General features: G+C 45.3%; 1 long non-coding RNA gene across 1 annotated transcript; it reads right to left on the reverse strand.

Annotated features, from left to right (window-relative positions):
• Positions 1-1,451: 1,451 nt before the first annotated feature.
• Positions 1,452-5,300, reverse strand: LOC146822888 (uncharacterized). Its single transcript, XR_014961852.1, has 4 exons — positions 5,244-5,300; positions 4,716-4,755; positions 2,036-2,116; positions 1,452-1,649 (listed from the first exon to the last, which is right to left on the reverse strand). It is a non-coding gene; the product is annotated as an uncharacterized LOC146822888 (long non-coding RNA).
• Positions 5,301-5,500: the final 200 nt, after the last annotated feature.

A 5,500-nucleotide genomic window follows, 5' to 3' on the forward strand; every position in this document is an offset into this window, starting at 1 on the left:
CTCCCCTGCAGACCTACAGATATTACACAGGACACCCAGGATTGCCGCCAGCTTGCCAATATCAATGGGGTAACTGCCATCTGGCTTGGTCCCCTGCAAATGCTGCCAACCCCACAAGGCCCTCTGCACTCTGAATAATCTGGTTACATCTAGGTGGCCAAGCATTCTAGAGAAAAAGAAAATCACTGCCATGTGGAGTCGAACGCAAGCTACAGAGGCCCAGATCCCTTAGGGCTCCCAAGAACGACAGGACAGATGAAGATGAAGGCCACACCCTCTCCCCCCCCAGTTCCCAATAAACTGCAGTAAGCAGTGAATGCCACCTCATAGGCACGCCTCATCCAGGGTGCTTAAGTGGCTGCCACAAGGTCCAGTAGGCTTGGGCACCAAGTTGCCACAGATGGTCCAGAAAAGGCGTCGGAACTTCCGTTACATCTGGGTGGTAAGACCTGAAAACCTGCATCTTGAAATGAGATAGGGCATCAGCAGCATTGTTCAACACACCCGGGACATGCTTGGCCCTATAAATACGTTAAGTTTCAAGCATTGTAGCACAATCTCCTTCAATAATCTGAGTATCATTTTAGCTACCTTACACACAAGACGCACTATGACACAAGCCCTTATCACCAGCCGACTGGACTACGGCGATGCCCTCTATGTAGGAATCGCCGCACACCTTCTACAGAGTCTTCAAACCATACAGAAAGTCGCAGCCAGACTCATCCTCAGCTTTCGCCTGCGGACTCATAAAACAACCCACCTCAGGAAACTCCACTGGCTCCCCGTACAGAAGAGATTCCAATTCAAGCTGCTGACCCACGCACACAAGGCTCTACACAACTAAGGACCTGTGTACATTAGCCACCGCCTGAACTTTCACTAATCATCAAGAAGACCATGCTCCGCCTCCCTTTCACTTGCCCATACTCCCCGCATCTACCGAAGCAGAAGTGGAGGACGTTCCTACTCCCACATCGCAGCAAGGACCTGGAACAGCCTCCCCACATACTGCTGGACCATCACCTCACTTCCAGAATTCCGAATGGCCTTCAAGACCTGGCTGTTCGACTAAGCCTCCGGGGCTGGCAAGCTCTTGGATACCCTATTAGGTGATTAGCTGCGCTTTATAAATCCTAAATGATTGATTGATTGATTGACATTTGGCTGCCTGTTAATTAATGCACTCAACCACCGTTATGTTGCTTGACCAAAATATGACCGACTGGTTGAGGAACTGGTCTGGCCAAATGGACAACATCACTGTAAATGGTTAAGACAACAATTATAATAATATACATAAGGATAAAAACCAATGAATGAACAAGGACCGGAAATTAAATAGAAAGTAAGGACCGACTAGGTTATTTACAAAAGTACAAAAATGTTTTATTCATAATCAATTCAGTAAAAAAGGAAATTCAATCATACAATACCAGTCATGTCTGCAGTCACACTCTCATATAATCCACATAGACATTTGAAGAAAAATTGAAATAGACAAACACTTGTACAGAAACTTAGTTAGATATTTGTTTAGATAAACAAATAATGTGGCACAATAACATTTCACTGTTGTGTTCTACGCGCGTTTCGGCACTGAAGAGATGCCTTCATCAGGAAAAGCCACAATCCAACAGAGGTGAAATCTGAAACAACAAACAATGTTTTATATAGAGGGTCCTTTAAAAATGATCGATAGTAGGCCGCTAGAATAGCGTGCAGAATTATTTATCGTATGTTTGCATTTAACTAGGGTTAGTCGGTGGACTGTAGTAGCATCAGCAGTAAAAGAAAAAAGGATTATAATGTTAGTTAAGGAGCAGATAGAACTGATATAGTCTAAAAGGTGTCTCCAAAAAGGTTGAAAAGTGTGATAGGCTATAGTGCTCGGTGAATAATAGAAATGCCTCAACCTCAAAAATATGTAAGGGAAATCTACACCCAACTAAGACCTACCGTGCAAATATTTGTGGATGCTCAATATAAATAGTAACAAGAGAAAGAATAGGAGGAAGGGAAATGGGATTGTTACCCTATTATCTTGAGAATGATAGCCCTGAGTTGTCTCCTAGTGGTTTGATATGGACTTTGCTTTGAACTGCTTCATTCATAACTGGAAAGTAAACACAGAGCCTTCTTTAGAGGTTGTAATATGGAGATGTAATAATGTTGCGTGATGCACATATGATTATCTGTACCTTGACATAAAGGTCAGCGGATGAGGGCATCTGTTATGTTAATCATGCTTCTATAGCGCGCAGCTGCCCCAGCAAAGGGGCGTCCCGCCGCTCTGACTAGCAGAGAAGGATACATAGAACAGAAAAAGAAGAGGATCAGAAAAAAAGAGGAAGCAAAGGGCATGATAAAAAGGTCCAAAACAAAAATTAAGATCCATAGGGGAAAAGATGGGTTTTAATAGCCCTCCTGAACGTAAGCAAATCATCCAGGGAGCGAATGTGGGCAGGTAATGAGTTCCAGAGCCTAGCCGCCAAATAGCGGAAGGAGCGCCCTCCCGCTCTGCAGCGTTTGAACCGTGGAACTACTGCTAGATTTTGACCCAATGACCTCAGAGGGCGGGAGGGGACATAGGAGGTAAGAAGATACTCTAAAATCGGGGGAGAGGACAGCTTAAGAATCTTGAAGGAAAGACATAATGTCTTAAACTCAATCCTTTGAGCCATGGGCAGCCAATGAAGTTTCCGAATGGTTTCCTTAGCAGAACAGAACCTAGGTAGGCCCACCAAGGCTCTGGCCGCAGCGTTCTGTATGCGCTGCATCTGGGTAACTTCCGCCTGATTGGCCCCCAGCAGAAGCGAACACGCATAATCGAGCCGAGAAAGTATAGTGGCCTGAATTATCAGCTGTCTAGTGGGGGCGTCAAAAAATTTAAGGGCTGGCCTAAGCCCACGCAGGATACCAAAGCAAGTAGCAGCCACTTTTTTAGTGTGTCCACAGAAGCTCAGAGCAGGGTCTAACCAGATACCCACATTTTTAACCTCGGGTACTGGGATAGGGGCTGAACCCAACTCTGGGGGCCACCACTGAGTACCCCAGAGGTTGCTCAGCTTACCGACAATAAGGACCTCCGTTTTCTTGGCATTGAAACAATTGGCCGTCATCCAGCCAGCCACTGCTGACAAACCCTCCCTAAACCTTAGTGCCTCAGTGTTGGAAACCCCATTAAGTGCAACCGCCAGCTGCGTGTCGTCCGCATAGGAAACCATAGTCAGGCCCCATTGCTTGGCGACCGCAGCCAGCAGCTGCACGTAGAGATTGAACAACGTGGGGCTAAGAGCCGACCCCTGAGGCACTCCCTGCTCGATGAGATAGGGTTTAGACTCAAAAGGAGGTGTAGCGACCCGGAATGAACGACCTGCTAAAAGTGACCGGAACCATTCCAGTGCCACGCCAGAGACACCTGCTTCACCCAGTCGCTGCAATAGTATAGCGTGTGAGACCGTGTCAAACGCGGCACTAAGGTCAAGTAACACCAGTGCCGCAGTTTGACCGGCATCAAGCACGGAGCGCAGATGTTCCGTCATCGCAAGGAGAGCAGTGTCCGTGCTGTGGCCTGCCCGAAATCCATTCTGGGAGGAATCCAGGATATTAGCAGTCTGGAGGTGTTGAGTCAAGATTCCATTAACATGGGCCTCCGCAATCTTGGCGGCCCATGGGAGAAGAGAGATTGGACGATAATTCTCCACTTTAAGAGGGTCCAAGGCGGGTTTCTTCAAGATAGGAGTGACATAGGCTTGTTTCCACTTAGAAGGTACCGTCCCTGAGGATAGCGAAAGATTGATAAGTTGGCGCACAGGGGGGAAACATAAAGCAGCCGATTCTCTGAGCTGCACAGGTCTAAGCGGGTCAGCAGAGGACCCGGATTTAACTTTGGCCGTCAGCCTATCAAACTCTACCTCAGAGATTCCAGAAAGTGTGGCCAAAGCCACATTAGCAGTAGAATTCAGCCTCAGGTCCTCACACTGAGGGATGATAGTAGGAAAAGAACGATAGATAGTATGTACCTTTTCCAAAAAAAAGGTGGCAAGCTCTTCACAATGGGACACTGAGCATATCTCAGCTGCTGAGGCTCTTTTAGCGGTAAGATCTTTAAGAACTTTAAAAATCAACTTCGCAGGATTAGGGCTGCGTTTAAACTCCTGGGAGGAATAAGCCGCACGAGCTCTACATATAGCTCTATGGTGGATTTTTATTTTAGCGAGATACAGTATTTTTTCTCTACATCATAGGATTTACGCCAGTCTCTTTCCGCTTGTTTACATGATTTTTTTAAGAGCGATAGTGCGCTATCATACCATGGACTGGGTTCAGAAGACCGGTTTTTACTCCACGTAGCAGGGATCAAAGAGTCAAGTGCTCGGGTGACCCAATCACAAAAGAGATCATAGCCGGATTCAACATCGTTGAAAGGGCCCAGCGGGTATTCGCTAAGAACCCGAAGAAAATCCTCAAGCTTAAGTTTCTCAATGGTAGGTAATTCACACATAAAAAGGAAGGGTTCTCAATGTAATGATGATTAATGAGAGGGTTGGGTCAATAGTGAGGAATACTGCAAAAGAGAAGAAAACTGTTTAATAAAATAAGAACTAACTACCTAGTTAGTTGTGCAGGATTGCTCTAAAGGGAATTGAGCAAAGTTTACAATTAATGCTGAGAGGGATTCGAATGAAGGATTAGAGGCTTCTGATACTTACATATTATATTCTTATAACCAATGTATATGATGAGATAATTCTAGGGGATGAAAAGAGACACATAAAATAACTATAACAATCTGCTACTGAGAGAATGAAAGAAATGAAAGCAGTATCATAAGAGGTTGTCATGAGGCTAGTAATTGTACTGAGACTGGGCAGGAATACAATGTAACATTAGAAAAACGATAGGGGAATAAAACCGAATCATTTGCTCTTATCATTGCGAAATATTAAATACGAGCAAAACTGCCTGCTGTATGAGAGTTCGAAACTGCGGGGTCGAAATCTATAGTGGTAAACATACCATAATGGAACTACATAAGTGGAGCTCTCAAGTATGCTAAAACCCGATGGAACACTCGATAGCATACTGAGCTCTAAGATATATATGTGCGTGCGGCGGAGCATCTGAGCGGATGGTTTTAAGGAACTCTGTATCAGAGGTAGAGGCCGTACAATAAAGTGATGCAACGATAAAAATCTGTGTGAGGCAGTAACTAGACGCTGGCTAATCATAGAACTTACTTTAAAGTTGCAGCATGTGCAACAGATAGGGTGATCCTCCTCACGCTTCGATAGTACGTGCGGACTAACTGAAGCTGAGACGGCTTCCGCGTTATAAAGACCTCCTGTGTGTCACGTGTTAAAAGATGGCCAATCCGGGCTAATCTCTATGATTTCAACCGATGCTTTAATGATTCCGTGCTGGCGAACACGAACAGTCATTAACTGCAGGTAAAATACCTGGGACGGTATATATCACCCTCAGCGATATGAAAGAG

This window comes from Triturus cristatus, chromosome 5_2, assembly GCF_964204655.1.
Source record: "Triturus cristatus chromosome 5_2, aTriCri1.1, whole genome shotgun sequence".
Lineage (NCBI taxonomy): Eukaryota > Metazoa > Chordata > Amphibia > Caudata > Salamandridae > Triturus > Triturus cristatus.